The following is an 18,591-nucleotide window of genomic DNA, read 5'->3' as shown; positions in this document are numbered from 1 at the left end:
AGAGTAAAAAACCTTCCAGAAACCTAGAAATACAGAATAAATTTTAAATCCATTATCTATTGCACACAACACTTCGAGGTAGCTGTACGAGCCTGTAATTTAGTGGATCACTCATATTGCCGTTCTTGAATGTTTGTGTAACCTGTACAATTTTCCAGTCGTGGGTACTGTCGTTGGTCCAGCGAGCGGTAGTATATCGTTGTCAAGTATAGAGCTGTTACATCAGCATACTCTTAAAGGAACCTAACTGGTATACAGTATGGACCGGAAGATTTTCTTTTATTAAGTGATTTAAGTTGCTTTACTACTCATAAGATATCTACTACGTTAGTCGTGCTGGCTGCTGCTGTTGATTCGGATTCTGGAATATTTACGTCGTCCTCGTTGTTAAAAGATTATCGGAAGGCATATTGCAATTACTTAATTATATTTGTAACTGTTTCTTCTCCTAACCTATTTTCTAAATGTTTTTTCAACAATCTAGCGGTGTGCGTGTGTCAAGTGGGACGTAGCAATGCGCTGATACCACTGATCAGGCACCAATGTGGTAACTTTAATTGGAAATCCCAAGACCAATCCAAGAACCTGCTTTCACTTTAAATTTACTCTACGAACTTTTCCTGAAGAATTATTTTTACTACAAGGCCAATACTGGCATCGAAACTCTAATTGTCTTTTCACGGTCACGCATCATCTTACTACGACAGACCGACAACAAGTAGTGACGAAGATTTAATGACAATTCTTCTCATGAACACAACAGTACGCGTGCTATTTGTTTACTTTATCCTTGACGATCAACAGGTAAAATATCTTACCTCCAGGAAAGATTGATTATATTGTACAGACAATAAACTTAACCTACAGAACATTGGAAATTTGTAACTGAGTTGTATCAGTTTCAAGTTATATACCAAAGACACATAAATACAGATACCTTTTCATTCTACCTCATTAAAGTATACAGTTCACTTTGTAAGTCCTTGTGTGACGTCCTCTTAGAAAAATTAATGAATTACTGTGCTGATAAACCTCTTACATTATTTGATTTTCAAACAGCTGAGCAGAACTGAACAAACTCAGACATTTCGCTCTTCACCTACTCTGATCAACACTAAACTGACACACAATATTTTTTAGGGCAACGCAATCTGACTTTCAATAATTCCTACAAAAGAATAGCCCTGGCTAACATTAACCAACCCCTTTCACAAATCACTTACCTCACAAAAATCTTCGTTACTCGAACTACTGCAATACAGCGAGCGCCACTACTGCCAGCTAAATAAAAGATTCAAACTACTGAAGATACTAACTACTGATACGCGTAGTTTGCAAATGAAAGATTTTAATAGAGAACAAACAATGTATTTACCTTAATTGTGTTCCAAACTCATAATATATGTAGCAGTTCATGGCATCCAGTCTTACAAATTTACTGTATCTGATGGGCACACGTCCAGATCATCCGCTCTGAAAACTCCGCGATTTCTCTCCCCGCATCCACCACTGCTGGCGGCTTACCTCCAACTGCGCAACGCTACGCGCTGTTAACAGCCAACTGCCCAACACTACAATAGCATATACTTCAACAATGCAAACCAACCACAGCTTTCACACAGCAAAATCAGTGATTTTCATATAGAGCACCAACATAAAAACCTAAACAGCCTACTTACTTCTGTACACGCTTTTAGGGCATGAACTGGGGAGGGAGTAGTTGGAAACTCTAAGACAGCACACATTTACTTTAGTTATTAAGTTACAAGTGTAAATTTCCATCTGTCTCTCACCCAACAAAAGAAATTATAAATTCGATTGTGAAAAACGAATAACAGTTGTTCTCATCTTTAAGTTGAGCAGCACTGGACGAGGAACAAACGAGTCTTCGGAGCACATATTAAGTTTATCATATCTTACTTATGTTCCTTAAACGCCTAATCGTATGTGTTTAGATGCGAGTTCCCATTCAGAACGATATGTTGTTACTTTCCAGTAAATGATGTACAAAGTTTGTCATGGGAATCGGCTAGGAAAGGAATACTGGAAAACACTGACAAGAACAAGGGACAGAACGGAAGGACAACTCTTAAGACATCAGGGAATGAGTTCCAGGGTACTAGAATGAGCTGTAGACGGTAAATCCGAGAGAGGAAGACAGAGATTGGAACAAATTCAGAAAATTGCCGATGATGTAGGTTGCAAGTGCTGTTCTTAGATGATGAGTTTGGCACCAAAGAGGGATTCCTGGCAGGCCGCATCAAATCAGTCAGAAGACTGATGACTCAGGGAACTGAGAAATATTTCGTGCAGACTTTTAACGTCTGTCTTCACCCTTTCTTATAACGGTGCTGGAAAGAGCTATCAAATATAGTTTTCCTAATGTAAGTATCATGAGCAGAAGTTCAGGTACGACAAATTAATATCTATCTTTGAAAGTGTGCCATTTCAGTAATCACTCAGCCTATGTTGTCCAATGCGTTTGTTGTTGTTTCGGCGACATCGAACAAACGTCCCAGCCAGACGATCAGTGCAATACTTATAAACCAACCGTCTGAATTTTGTTTGGGAGGCTTTCTTCACTGATGGAATGTACTTGCCTTGAGACTAGTTTAATAGCGAAGAGAGGCTAGTAAGGACATTTACACACGTGGTTCTCTTCCAAAGGCGTCTGTCAGACAGGAAATGGATTACATGGGACGTGGCGATTCTAGTTCAGTCAATCTACCTAAGTTGGCTCTTGCCTCTAGGAAAAACGCTGACGCTCATGGAAGGTATACTACCTTCCCTGCAAAGAGAAGAAAAGTATTTTGGCGGTGTTTCGGTCTGCAGTTGCTGTACAGCGTGTAAATCATAAAACCATAATTTCATCGTAAATCCGTTGTAACGAAATAGTTCATGGGTGGACTGAACGGCTCGATGTCTGTATCATCAGACACAATATTTCGGAAAGCGAACACGTTGCCATGATCTGTTCGTCAGTGCAGCTGATGATGGCAAAGTGGTCGCCTGCGGAAATACTTCTCACCTTGAACAATGGCATCGGGTCGTTCACTCGTGAACTATTTTGTCACAAATTACTCCGGGAGAAGTTTAAGAATCATGTATTTATTGTAGTTTACACTCTCTGACCAACAAGTGAGTCAGCCAGAAGGAGAGGGTGGAACGAAATCAAACTTCACGGACTGAAAAGATATATGATGTTATTTCAGTAGATTTAGATTACCAAAGAAATTGGACCTAACATCTGAGGTCATCAGTCACCTAGACTTAGGACTTAAACCTAACTAACCTAAGTACATCACGCACATGAATGCCCGATGCAGGATTCGAACCTGCGACCGTAGCGGCAGCGCGGTTTCGGACTGAAGCGGCTGGTACCGGTGGAGGTTCGAGTTCTCCTTCGGGCATGGATGCGTGTGTTTGTCCTTAGGATAATTTAGCATAAGTAGTGTGTAAGCTTAGGGACTGAAGACCTTAGCAGTGTAGTCCCATAGGATTTCACATTTGAAGATTTTTTTGAAGCGCGTAGAACCGCTCGCTCACAACGGGTGAAGGGACCCCGCGAGCACACAGAAGTGTCAGAGCACGACGTGGCACGGACTCGACTAACGTATGAATTAGTGTTTGAGAGCTGACACCATGAATCCTGCAAGAATGTCCATAAATCCGTAACAGTCCAAGCGAGAGGAGATCTCTCCTGAACTGTACGTTGAATTGCTTCCTAGATATGTTCTATAAATTTCATGTCTGGTGACCAGCGGAAGTATTTAAACTCAGAAGAGTGTCCCTGGAGTCACTCTGTAGCAATTTTAGATGTGTGGGATGTCGTACTGTCGTGCTGGAATTGCCCAAGTCCGTCGGAACGCACAATGGACATGAATGGACGCAGGTGGTCAGACAGGATGCTTACGTATCTAGACGTCGTATCTAGACGTATCTAGATGTATCATGGGTCCATTATCTCTTCAACTGATACCACATCACAACATTAAAGGGCCTCCATCAGCTTCAACAGTGCCCTGCTGACATGCAGGGTCCTTGGATGCATGAGGTTGTCTCCATACCCGTACACGTCCATCCGCTGGATACAATTCAAAATGAGACTCGTCCGACCAGGCAACATGTTTCCAGTCATCAAAGGTCCAATGTTGGTGTTGACGGTCCCAGACGAATCGTAAAGCTTTGTGTAGTGCAGTCATCAAGGGTACACGAGTGGATCTTTGGCTCTGAAAACCCATATCGATGATCTTACGTTGAATGTTTTGCACATTGACACTTGATGACGACCCAACAGTGAAACCTGCAGCCATTTGCGGAAGGATTGCACTTCTGTCACATTGAATGATTCTCTTCAGTCGTCCTTGGTCCCGTTCTTGCAGGACCTTCTTCCGGACGCATCCATGTCACAGATTTGATATTTTACTGGATTCAAGATTTTTACGGTACAATCGTGACACGGTCGTAGGGCAAAATCCCCACTTCATCGTTACCTCTAAGATCCTGTGTCCCACACCTCGTGCGCCGACTACGTTGAAACTCACTTAAATCTTTAAACCTGCCATTCGAGCAGCATCACCCGATTTATCAGCTGCCAGACTGGTCAGTGCACAAAATCACTGTCAATGTTGTTGTTGTTGTGGTCTTCAGTTCTGAGACTGGTTTGATGCATCTCTCCATGCCACTCTATCCTGTGCAAGCTTGAAACTTCCTGGCAGATTAAAACTGTGTGCCTTAGCGAGACTCGAACTCGGGACCTTTGCTAAGCCATGTCTCCGCAATATCCTTACTTTCAGGAGTGCTAGTTCTGCAAGTTTCGCAGGAGAGCTTCTGTAAAGTTTGGAAGGTAGGAGACGAGGTACTGGCAGAGGTAAAGCTGTGAGTACCGGGGGGAGTCTTGCTTCGGTAGCTCAATTGGTAGAGCACTTGCCCGCGAAAGGCAAAGGTCCCGAGTTCGAGTCTCGGTCGGGCACACAGTTTTAATCTGCCAGGAAGTTTCATACCAGCGCACACTCCGCTGCAGAGTGAAAATCTCATTCTGTGCAAGCTTCTTCATCTCCCAGTACCTACTGCAACCTACATCCTTCTGAATCTGCTTAGTGTATTCATCTCTTGGTCGCCCTCTACGATTTTTACCCTTCACGCTGCCCTCCAATACTAAATTGGTGATCCCTTGATGCCTCAGAACATGTCCTACCAACCGATCCCTTCTTCTCGTCAAGTTGTGCCACAAACTTCTCTTCTCCCCAATCCTATTCAATACTTCCTCATTAGTTATGTAATCTACCCATCTAATCTTCAGCATTCTTCTGTAGCACCAAATTTCGAAAGCTTCTATTCTCTTCTTGTCCAAACTATTTATTGTCCGTGTTTCACTTCCATCATGGCTACACTCCATACAAATACTTTCAGAAACGACTTCCTGACACTTAAACCTATACTCGATGTTAACAAATTTCTCTTCTTCAGAAACGGTTTCCTTGCCATTGCCGGTCTACATTTTATATCCTCTCTACTTCGAGCATCACAAGTTATTTTGCTCCCCAAATAGCAAAACTCCTTTACTACTTTAAGTGTCTAATTTCCTAATCTAATTCCCTCAGCATCACCCGACCTAATTTGACTACATTCCATTATACTCGTTTTGATTTTGTTGATGTTCATCTTATACCCTCCTTTCAAGACACTGTCTATTCCGTTCAACTGCTCTTTCAAGTCCTTTGCTGTCTCTGACAGAATTACAATGTCATCGGCGAACTTCAAAGTTTTTATTTCTTCTCCCTGTGTTTTAATACCTACTCCGAATTTTTCTTTTGTTTCCTTTACTGCTTGCTCAATATACAGATTGAATAACATCGGGGAGAGGCTACATTCCTGTCTTATTCCCTTCCCAACAACTGCTTCCCTTTCATGTCCATCGACTCTTATAACTGCCATCTGGTTTCTGTACAAATTGTAAACTTCCTTTTGCTCCCTGTATTTTACTCCTGCCACCTTTAGAATTTGAAAGAGAGTATTCCAGCCAACATTGTCAAAACCTTTCTCAGTGTCTACAAATTCTAGAAATGTAGGTTTGCCTTTCCTTAATATTTCTTCTAAGGTAAGTCGTAAGATCAGTATTGCCTCACGTGTTCCAGTATTTCTACGGAATCCAAACTCATCTTCCCCGAGGTCGGCTTCTACTAGTTTTTCCATTCGTCTGTAAAGAATTCGTGTTAGTATTTTGCAGTTGTGGGTTATTAGACTGATTGTTCGGTAATTTTCACATCTGTGAACACGTGCTTTCTTTGGGATTTGAATTATTATGTTCTTCTTGAAGTCTGAGGGTATTTCGCCTGTTTCATACACCTTGTTCATCAGAAGGCAGAGTTTTGTCCGGACTGGCTCTCCCAAGGCCGTCAGTAGTTTCAATGCAATGTTGTCTACTCTGGGGGCCTTATTTCGACTCAGGTCTTTCAATGCTCTGTCAAACTCATCACGCAGTATCGCATCTCCCATCTCATCCTCATCCACATCCTCCTCCATTTCCATAATATTGTCCTCAAGTACATCGCCCTTGTATAGATCCTCTATTTACTCCTTCCACCTCTCTGCTTTCCCTTCTTTGGTTAGAACTGGGTTTCCATCTGAGCTCTTGATGTTCATACAAGTGGTTCTCTTATCTCCAAAGGTCTATTTAAATTTCCTGTAGGCACTATCTATCTTACCCCTAGTGAGATAAGCCTCTACATCCTTACATTTGTCCTCTAGCCATCCCTGATCAGCCATTTTGCACTTCCTGTCGATCTCATTTTTGAGAAGTTAGTATTCCTTTTTGCCTGCTTCATTTACTCCATTTTTATATTTTCTCCTTTCAGCAATTAACTTTAATATTTCTTCTATTCCCCAAGGATTTCTACTAGCCCTCGTCATTTTACCTACTTGATCCTCCGCTGCCTTCACTACTTCAGCCCTCAAAGCTACCCATTCTTCTTCTACTCTATTTCTTTCCTCCATTACTGTCAATTTTTCCCTTATGCTCTCCCTGAAACTCTGTACAACCGCCTGTTCTTTCAGTTTATCCAGGTCCCATCTCTTTAAATTCCCACCTTTTTGCAGTTTCTTCAGTTTTAATCTGCAGGTCATAACCAATAGATTGTGGTCAGAGTCCACATCTGCCCCTGGAAAAGTCTTACAATTTAAAACCTGGTTCCTAAATCTCTGTCTTACCATTATATAATCTATCTGATACCTTTTAGTATCTCCAGGGTTCTTACCTGTATACAACCTTCTTTCATGATTCTTAAACCAAGTGTTAGCTATGATTAAGTTGTGCTCTGTGCAAAATTCTACCAGGCGGCTTCCTCTTTCATTTCTCTCCCCCAATCCATATTGACCTACTACGTTTCCTCCTCTCCCTTTTCCTACAACCGAATTCCAGTCACCCATGACTATTAAATTTTCGTCATCCTTCTCTATCTGAATAATTTCTTTTATTTCTTCAATTTCTTCGTCATCTGCAGAGCTAGTTGGCATATAAACTTGTATTACTGTATTAGGTGTGGGCTTCGTATCCATCTTGGACACAATAATGCGTTCACTGTGCCGTTTGTAGTAGCTCACCCGCATTCCTATTTTGCTATTCACTATTAAATCTTCTCCTGCAGTACCCCTATTTGATTTTGTGTTTATAACCGGTGGTCTAGGGGTAGCGTCTTTGATTCATAATCAAAACGTCTTCGGTCCTGGGTTCGATCCGCGCCACTGCCTAAATTTTGATAAATAATCAGCATTGGCGGCCGAAGACTTCCGGCATAAGAAGTCAGCCTTATTCTGCCAACAGCCTTGTCAAAGAGGGCCGAGGAGAGGATAGAGGTTCAGGGCACTCTCTTGTCCTAGGGGTGGGAAACTGCCCCTAAAGGCGGACGAATCAGCAATTATCGACGACCTGAGGATGAAGAAGGCAATGGAAACCACTGCATTAAAGACACATAACGTGTATCCACAGGACATGTGGCCTGTAGTAGAAGAAGTGTCATGATGATCTCTCCATTGGAAAAAAATTCCGGAATAGTCCCCCATTCGGATCTCCGGGAGGGGACTGCCAAGGGGGAGGTTACCATAAGAAAAATATTGAATAATCAACGAAAGGATAATGTTCTACGAGTCGGGGCGTGGAATGTCAGAAGCTTGAACGTGGTAGGGAAACTAGAAAATCTGAAAAGGGAACTGCAAAGGCTCAATCTAGATATAGTAGGGGTCAGTGAAGTGAAGTGGAAGAAAGACAAGTATTTCTTGTCAGATGAGTATCGGGTAATATCAACAGCAGCAGAAAATGGTATAACAGGTGTAGGATTCGTTATGAATAGGAAGGTAGGGCAGAGGCTGTGTTACTGTGAACAGTTCAGTGACCGGGTTGTTCTAATCAGAATCGACAGCAGACCAACACCGACAACGATAGTTCAGGTATACATGCCGACGGCGCAAGCTGAGGATGAACAGATAGAGAAAGTGTATGAGGATTTTGAAAGGGTAATGCAGTATGTAAAGGGGGACGAAAATCTAATAGTCATGGGCGACTGAAATGCTGCTGTAGGGGAAGGAGTAGAAGAAAAGGTTACAGGAGAGTATGGGCTTGGGACAAGAAATGAAAGAGGAGAAAGACTAACTGAGTTCTGTAACAAGTTTCAGCTAGTAATAGCGAATACCCTGTTCAAGAATCACAAGAGGAGGAGGTATACTTGGAAAATCGCGGGAGATGCAGGAAGATTTCAATTAGATTACATCACGGTCAGACAGAGGTTCCGAAATCAGATACGGGATTGTAAGGCGTACCCAGGAGCAGATATAGATTCAGATCACAATATAGTAGTGATGAAGAGTAAGCTGAAGTTCAAGACATTAGTCAGGAAGAATCAATACGCTAAGAAGTGGGATACGAAAGTTCTAAGGAATGATGAGATGCGTCAGAAGTTCTCGATCACTATAGATACAGCAATAAGTAATAGCGCAGTAGGCAACACAGACTCAGCATACAGGAAAGTCAAATCAACCTTTGTTGACATTAAAAGCCACGGTGGTAAGATTAAGAGTGCAACGGGAATTCCATTGTTAAATGCAGAGGAGAGAGCAGATAGGTGGAAAGAATACATTGAAATCCTCTATGAGGGTGAAGATTTGTCTGGTGTGATAGAAGAAGAAACAGGAGTCGATTTAGAAGAGATTGGGAATCCAGTATTATAATCGGAATTTAAAAGAGTTTTGGAGGACTTACGGTCAAATAAGGCAGAAGGGATTGATAACATTCCATCAGAATTTCTAAAATTATTAGGGGAAGTGGCAACAAAACGACTATTCACGTTGGTGTGTAGAATATATGAGTCTGGCGACATACCATCTGACTTTCGGAAAAGCATCATCCACACAATTCCGAAGACGGAAAGAGCTGACATGTGCAAGGATTATCGCACAATCAGCTTAACAGCTCATGCATCGAAGCTGCTTACAAGAATAATATACAGAAGAATGTAAAAGAAAATTGAGAATGCGCTAGGTGACGATCAGTTTGGCTTTAGGAAAAGTAAAGGCACTAGAGAGGCAATTCTTACGTTACGGCTAATAATGGAAGCAAGGCTAAAGAAAAATCAAAACACGTTCATAGGATTTGTCGACCTGGAATAAGCGTTCGACAATATAAAATGGTGCAAGCTGTTCGAGATACTGAAAAAAAGTAGGGGTAAGCTGTAGGGAGAGACGGGTCATATACAATATGTACAACAACCAAGAGGGAATAATAAGAGTGGACGATCAAGAACGAAGTGCTTGTATTAAGAAGGGAGTAAGACAAGGCTGTAGCCTTTCGCCCCTACTCTTCAATCTGTACATCAAGGAAGCAATGATGGAAATAAAACAAAGGTTCAGGAGTGGAATTAAAATACAAGGTGAAAAGATATAAATGATACGATTCGCTGATGACATTGCTATCCTAAGTGAAAGTGAAGAAGAATTAAATGATCTGCTGAACGGAATGAACAGTCTAATGAGTACACAGTATGGTTTGAGAGTAAATCGGAGACAGACGAAGGTAATGAGAGGTAGTAGAAATGAGAACAGCGAGAAACTTAATATCAGGATTGATGGTCACGAAATCAATGAAGTTAAGGAATCCTGCTACCTAGGCAGTAAAATAACCAATGACGGACTGAGAAAGGAAGACATCAAAAGCAGACTCGCTATGGCAAAAAAGGCATTTCTGGGCAAGAGAAGTCTACTAATATCAAATAACGGCCTTAATTTGAGGAAGAAATTTCTGAGGATGTACGTCTGGAGTACAGCATTGTATGGTAGTGAAACATGGACTGTGGGAAAACCGGAACAGAAGAGAATCGAAACATTTGAGATGTGGTGCTATAGACGAATGTTGAAAGTTAGGTGGACTGATAAGGTAAGGAATGAGGAGGTTCTACGCAGAATCGGAAAGGAAAGAAATATGTGGAAAACACTGATAAGGAGAAGGGACACAATGATAGGACATCTGCTAAGACATAAGGCAATGCCTTCCATCGTACTAGACGGAGTTGTAGAGGGCAAAAACTGTAGAGGAAGACAGAGATTGGAATACGTCAAGCAAATAATTGAGGACGTAGGTTGCAAGGGGTACTCAGAGAAGAAGAGGTTAGCACAGGAAAGGAATTCGTGGCGGGCTGCATCAAACCAGTCAGTAGACTGATGAGAAACAAAAAAAAAAAAAAAAAAAAAAAAAAAAAAAAAAAAAAAAAAAAACTGTAGTCACCTGACCAGAAGTCTTGTTCCTCCTTCCACCGAATTTCACTAATTCCCACTATATCTAACTTTAACCTACCCATTTCCCTTTTAAAATTTTCTAACCTACCTGCCCGATTGAGTGATCTGACATTCCACCCTCCGATCCGTAGAGTGCCAGTTTTCTTTCTCCTGATAACGACATCCTTTTGAGTAGTCCCCGCCCGGAAATCCGAATGGGGGACTATTTTACCTCCGGAATATTTTACCCAAGAGGGCCCCATCATCATTTAATCATACAGTAATACTGTCAATAGGCAACCGTAAAGTGAAGAAAAATCATACCTGAGTTGTTTCAGTTATGTACTCACCACTGATGTAGTTCACCTGATTGTAGCTGGAGAGGCTTAGGGATGTGTTAATTAATTTTTTTAATCCTACAACATTAGGGTCCTCGTGTCCTCTCTTAATCTAACGAGACTTCCTCAGCGAATATAGATTAAAATTGGTTTGGTAAATTGCTAATACGCAGTAATAATAATAATAACAGAAATAAGAATACTGAAAATGGATTATTATTATTATTATTAAATCAATGACTATGTGGGACATTAAAAATTCCACACGTAGCCCACCGCTACTACAGTAGCACAAGTGTATATGCCCACTAGCTCCGCAGATGACGAAAAGATTAATGAAATGTATGATGAGATAAAGAGAATAATTCAGATAGTGAAGGGAGACGAAAATTTAATAGTAATGGGTGATTAGTATTCGATAGTAGGAAAAGGAAGAGAAGGAAACGTAGTAGGTGAATATGGAATGGGGGTAGGGAATGAAAGAGGAAGCCGCCTGGCAGAATTTTGCACAGAGCATAACTTAATCGTAGCTAACATTTGGATCAATAATCATGAAAGAAAGTTGTATACATGGAAGAGGCCTCGGGACACTGGAAGGCTTCAAGTAGATTATATAATGGTAAGACAGAGATTTAGGAACCTGTTTTTAAGCCGTTAGACATTTCCAGGGGTAGATGTGTATTCTGATCACAATATAATGTTTATGGACTGTAGATTAAAACAGAAGAAACTGCAAAAAGGTGATAATTTAAGGAGGTGGGACATGGATAAACTTAAAGAATCAGAGGTAGTAAAGAGTTTCAGGGAGAGTATTAGGGAACGATCGACAAGAATGGGTAAAAGCAATACAGTAGAAGAAGGGTAGCTTTGAAGGATGAAACACTGAAGGCAGCAGAGGATCAAGTAGATAAAAAGAAGAGGGCTAGTAGAAATCCTTGGGTAATAGAAGATATATTGAATTTAATTGATGTAGGGAGAAAATATAACAATGCAGTAAATGAAGCAGGAAAAAAGGAATACAAACGTATCAAAAATGAGATCGACAGGAAGTGCAATATGGCTAAGCAGGGATGGCTGGAGAACATGTGTAAGGATGAAGAGGTATATCTCACTAGGGTAAGATAGATACTGCCTACAGGAAAAGTATGAATATCAAGAGCTGAAATAAATACCCAGTTCTAAGCAAAGAAGGGAAAGCAGAAACGTGGAAGTAGTATATAGAGGGTATATACAAGGCTGATGTACTTCAGGGCAATATTACGGAAATGGAAGAGGCAGTAGATGAAGATGAAAAGGGATATATGATACTGAGTGAAGAGTTTGACAGAGCACTCAAAGATCTAAGTAGAAACAAGGCCCCGGGAGTAGACAACATTCCATTAGGACTACTGAAAGCCTTGGCAGAGCCAGCCCTGACAAACCTCTACTATCTGGTGAGCAAGATGTATGTGACAGATTCAAATGATTCAAATGGCTCTGAGCACTATGGAACTTAATTTCTGAGGTCATCAGTCCCCTAGGACTTAGAACTACTTAAACCTAAGGACATCACACACATCCATGCCCGAGGCAAGATTCGACCCTGATACCATAGCTGTCGCGCGGTTCCGGACTGTAGCGCCTAGAGCCGCTCGGCCACATCGGCCGGCGAAATGCTATCGGACTTCAAGAAGAATATAATAATTCCAATCTCAAAGGCAGCAACTGTTGACAGATGTGAAAATTACGAAACTATCAGTGTAATAAGTCACGGCTGCAAAATACTAACTCGAATTCTTCACAGACGAATGGAAAATCTTGTAGATGCCGACCCCGGGGAAGATCAGTTTGGATGCCGCCTAAATGTTGGAACACGTGATGTAATGCTGACCCTACGATGTATCTTAGAAGATAGATTAACGAAAGGCAAAGTTTGTTTTGAGCACTTGTAGCCTAAGAGAAAGCTTTTGACAATGTTGATTGGAATACTCTCTTTCAAATTCTGAAGGTGGCACGGGTAAAATAAAGGGAGCGAAAGGCTATTTACAATTTGTTCAGAAACCACAAGCCAGTTATAAGAGTCGAGAGTCACGAAAGGGACTCAATGGTTGGGAAGAGTGTGAGTCGGCGATGTAGCCTATCCCCGATGTTATTCAAAATTGTTGAAATGGCTCTCAGCACTATGGGACTTAACATCTGAGGTCATCAGTCCCCTAGACTTAGAACCACGTAAGCCTAACTAACCTATGGACATCACTGACATCCATGCCCGAGGCAGGATTCGGACCTGCGACCGTAGCTGAAGCGCGATTCCAGACTGAAGCGCCTAGAACAGCTCGGCCTAGGCGGACGGCGCGAAGTTATTCAATATGTATATTGAGCAAGCAGTAAAGGAAACAAAAGAAAAATTCGGAGTAGGAATTAAAATCGATAAAGAAGAAATAAAAATTTGGAAGTTCGCTAATGACATTGTAATTCTTTTAGAGACAGCAAAAGACCTGGAACAGTATGGACAGTGTCTTGAAAGGAGGGTATAAGATGAAAACCGACAAAAGCAAAATGAGGATAATAGAATGTAGTTCAATTGAGTCGGTTGATGCTAAGGGAATTGGATTACGTAACGAGACGCTTAAAGTAGTAAATGAGTTTTGATATTTGGGGAGCAAAATAACTGATGATGGTCGAAATAGAGAGGATATAAAATATACACTGGCAATGGCAAGGAAAGCGTTTCTGTAGAAGAGAAATTTGTTAACATGGAGTATAGATTTAAATGTCAGAAAATCGTTACTGAAGGTATTAGTATGGAGTGTGGCTATGCATGGAAGTGAAACATAGACGATAAATAGTTTGGACAAGAAGAGAATAGAAGCTTTCGAAATGTGGTGCTACAGAAGAATGCTGAAGACGAATGAGGAGGTACTGAATAGAATTAAGGAGAAGAGGACTTTCTGGCGCAACTTGACTAGAAGATGGGATCGGTTGGTAGTACATGTTCTGAGGCATCAAGGGATTACCAATTTAGTATTGGAGGGTATCGTGGAGGGTAAAATTCGTACAGCTAGGCCAAGAAGTTAATACACTAAGCAGATTCAGAGGGATGTAAATTGCAGTAGGTAGTGGGAGATGAAGAAGCTTGCACAGGATAGAGAAGCATAGAGAGATACATCAAACCACTTTTTTGGACTGAAGACCACAACAACAACAGCAATGAAATGCCAGTCGTATCAACATCAAGTAGTTTAGTCATTGCGTTCTTTTGGAATATCAATGGTGACGTCTAACAGATACATTGGAGAACAATACATAGGGAATAAAGGTGAAGAAAAATTTGTTTTCTCAGGGAAAGATGACAAAACAATAGGTTAAGTATAGCAAAGAATACTGAATTAATAAAACAGAAGTCGAAAGCTAAAACTAGACTGTGGATACTTGGATAGTTTGCAGCGTGTCACAGGTATTAGTTCTCTGCTGGACAGAAAGCAAACAGCCGGTGTATGCTGAGAGAGATGCTGTACCTATGATAACAGACATTATTTTAATCTCCTCCTGAATGTAGTTTACTTTTGGATAATATGCTGGTTGCTAAGTAATTTTCCCTTAGTTGTATGGTGAAAATAAAGGAGGAAGTGGGTTAATACATGTTGTTGTGGAGGATACGGCCGAGTTGTTGAACGTATGCATTCCGGTAGTTCGGTTGGTCGTCTCATCGGCCGTCCACACGCGGCCTGAGTGTGTGGGGCTATTCCCATTGCTACGAGGTCCGTGGCTCACCGATCCCGGACACGAAAGTTGAGTCTTTACTTAATCTACCAGCCAGCCCCAACTGTTCACACTGTGTCGTTTGAATTTCATTGTGGGCAGTTAGTACTTTCCATCGAGCAACTACATGTGTTTCAAGTTGGCGAAATTGTCGCCGCCCTCCTGTGGCGTTTAACTTAACTTGATTATTTTGGAATTGAAGCGCACTAGCGGAATCTTATGCCTTGTGGCCGTTAACGTTCCGGCTACGTGCCCTGGGCGTTGACGTAAATTCAGGCAGCGTATTTTCCTCATCGTGTTGTGGCTGTCCAGCACGACGTGTAGTTTGGCAGCCGAATGTGTAATTCGTTGCGGGCGCCGATACCATATCTGTTGTTCCATTGAACTCCCTGTTGTGTGCAGGTAGGGTGGATCGGAAGTCATCCTGTCACGTGGTCTGTTGACTGTCTGTCGGTTGGGTTGCTGACGGATTGGGAATTGTTGGGCCGACTGCCTGTCTCACCTATGCGAGCGTTAATGTTTGAATTCCAGGCCGACACTTGGAAACTTCTGAGCGCCCTTTAATGTGTTGCCTTTTCTTATTTGTCCTTGTTGTTTGTTTATGTATGCCATCTAGTTGATTTTAAATTAAAGTTCTTTTGTCTTTAAGGCGTGAGACTGTTTGGGCCTTCAGCCTAATTTAGAGAAATGTTTTAAGATGAGTCCTTGTGCCTTTTAAAATACAGATTCCTGTTTTTGAGTCTTAAGTGATTGGGCTTCAGCTGGTTTTAAATTAAAGTTGTCTTGCCCTTGAGGCGTGAGATTGAATGGTGCGTTTAGATGGGATTTGAGTTCTAAAATTGATGTTTGGCTTGCTCTGTTTTTAATGTTTTCTTTACTCTTGTAAAGTTTGTCAATTGAATAAAGTAATATATTTGATGTGGGGGATGATGGCACATATCATTTTACTTAATGTGAAATACGTATGTGACAGTTTTTTTTATCTACATAATTACTTCGCAGTTCATAATGAAGTGCTTGGCAGGGAGTTCATTGAACGTGTTAAAATGTGACACACAGCAATAACATACTGGAAGACATTCATCCATTTAGTAAATATAGCTCTACTGAAGACTAACTCCAGTTGGAAGTACTTCTTTAAAGTCGATCTAAGAAAAGAAATAATAAAAACATCTTGGTAGTTTAGGTTCCACTTGAAAGGTCATATCGAGGTTAATATATGTTCAGGGCCACAACATTTACATCAAAATACGAAAGAAAACAGTCGAAAGGAATTTGCATATGTATACAATTTTGCACTGCTGTTATATGTTCTCCACATCACCAACAGTACAGGTCTGTGTTGTTATGTAGTTTGGAGAACATCATTCAGGTAATGAAGCAAATCTGCTTGCTCAAGACATCAGTTATCTTCAATATGACGTTTTGTGTCAACCTACTCTACCAAGATATTTTTATAACGATGTAGTATTATGTTGTCTTCAAAATGGTACTTCTTACCGAGGCTAGTCGCCAACAAAACATTATTCACAATGGCACGTAAGGGTGCTGACATGATTTTCTTCATATACGATAACAGTTAATGCACAGTAATGTAAAGGTTGTGGAATACGCCTTACATTTAATACTCAATGGTTTAATCATATTCCATCGTCTAATTATTAATCATTAAACTGCTACATTTTAACAAGGAATCTGAATGACGAACAATATGATGTCGTTGTTTGGAAATAGCTAGCTGCTTCACCGCTCGTTAATAGAACGAACGGAATCATTATTAAGATTCCAACTGTTGTACACAAACCGCTAAAGCGTATAAATTACCGGTTGGTAGGTCGAAGATGAAACGTAGCGTTGGAATCTACTATGGATGAAACTAGCCGGAAGGTCAGAGCACAAGCTCTACAAGAGTATCGCTTTCAGTCACGGCCGTCAGCACGCAATACCTGACTACAACCTACACCACTACAGGGCAGCTCAGCTGTATCTCATATCACGTCCCAATTACGAAGAGGCGATTGAGAGATGATGGCGGAGGTAGATTCTAGTGGGGAGACGGAAGGGAATGTTTTGCTACAGGCGGGAGCCATCACTCGTGTCCGCCATGCGACAGCACATCCACTCTATCAGAGCACATTTCCTCCAAAAAGTTTCTTTTCCACAGTGGAAGGAGAAGAATATTTTGCCGATACTTTCTGCTTAAGAGGTGGCACATCAGCCACCATCTTGAGTGGAGCTGAGTAAATTATCCATTTTTTTCGTTTCTTCCCGGGCACGAATTTCATTTACGCGGTAAAATAACTTAATTGTCGAGATGGGGCTCTTTTCCATGAAACATGGGAAGGATACAGAGTAAATCTGCTGCAGAGACACGAATATGGACATACACATACTGTAGTTCAAGAACATAGTTAGGACGGTTAAGGAGTCGAGGTAAGCGCTGATCCCTCACACAACCGCAAACAGCACGGTCAAACTGTCCAGATTACACGTGAGAAATGTTCATGATCACCTTTTAACTGTCGAGTATACATTGGCTGTGCAACATACCACGCAGTAGACATCTTTTGACTCCAGATTAACTCTGTATTTTGCTCAGAGATGAAAATTCCCAGTAACACCAAATCTACAGTATTGGACTGCTATACTCGTACTTTATGTTATGGTTGTTTTAGATCGTCAGTTAAAAGTATTTTCCATGTGTCACAATGTTTTGCTCTCCCCATGATAGGGAAACGAATCAGTTCATTGCCACAATACATGTTTCCTGCTAAATACATGTGTCAACATGCTAGCAGTTAACATTTTTGTCTCTTTCACTAGTCTAAAGCTACCTTTATTATATTTATAAGTACCTTGATTTATAATTAACAACGTTAAATCACAAACACACAAGCTGTACTAATTATTTATACAGGTGAATCACCTAAAACTTACTGTAGAAGTCTTGAGGAAGTGGAAAATGATATTGATTTGTGATTTGTACACACAGGGTTGATATTCAGGGGCTTGTACTTTTAGTCCATTATCAGATCGTAATAATGCTGACATTGTATTTTTTATGCATACATACACAGTTTTAAATCGAACAATGTCTGTTAAATTGAACTTTAGGTCCATACATACAATTTTTTAAATGGAACAAAGCCTATTAACATTAACAAACTAAACGTAGGTTGCATTAGAATGTTAGTGGTGCTTTTTGCAGGATTCTAGTGCGAGTAGTTTACGAAATATCTTACTTTGAAAAGTTCCTACACCGACACTTGTGCTATACCTGTGGTAGCGTCCAGCCATACCGATTTAGGTTTTCCGTGATTTCCCTAAATCGCTCCAGGCAAATGCCAGGATGGTTCCTTTGAAAGGGCACGGCTGACTTCCTTCCCCGTCATTCCCTAATCCGATGAGACCGATGACCTCGCTGTCTGGTCTTCTCCCCCAAACAACCCAACCCAACCTGTGGTAGCACACACTGAAAAGCAACACGAATGCATATATTAGCCATGCAGATCATGACCAGCAACGAGACAATTGACCATCGCAGATCGTGTTCAGAATCGCCACCGGCAGCGGCAATACACGCCTCCAGTCTGGTATGGAACGACTGCTGCACACGTGCTAACATTTCATCGGAGATGTCCGAGCACGCTGCAGTAACACGTTGTACCATATCGTCTGGTGTAGTTGGTATTCCAATGACACATAACGGTTATAAATTCTTGATGAAGTTCAACACAAAACTGATCTAAAA

This window comes from Schistocerca gregaria, chromosome 6 (assembly GCF_023897955.1).
Source record: "Schistocerca gregaria isolate iqSchGreg1 chromosome 6, iqSchGreg1.2, whole genome shotgun sequence".
NCBI lineage: Eukaryota > Metazoa > Arthropoda > Insecta > Orthoptera > Acrididae > Schistocerca > Schistocerca gregaria.
This window is presented reverse-complemented; position numbering follows the sequence as displayed.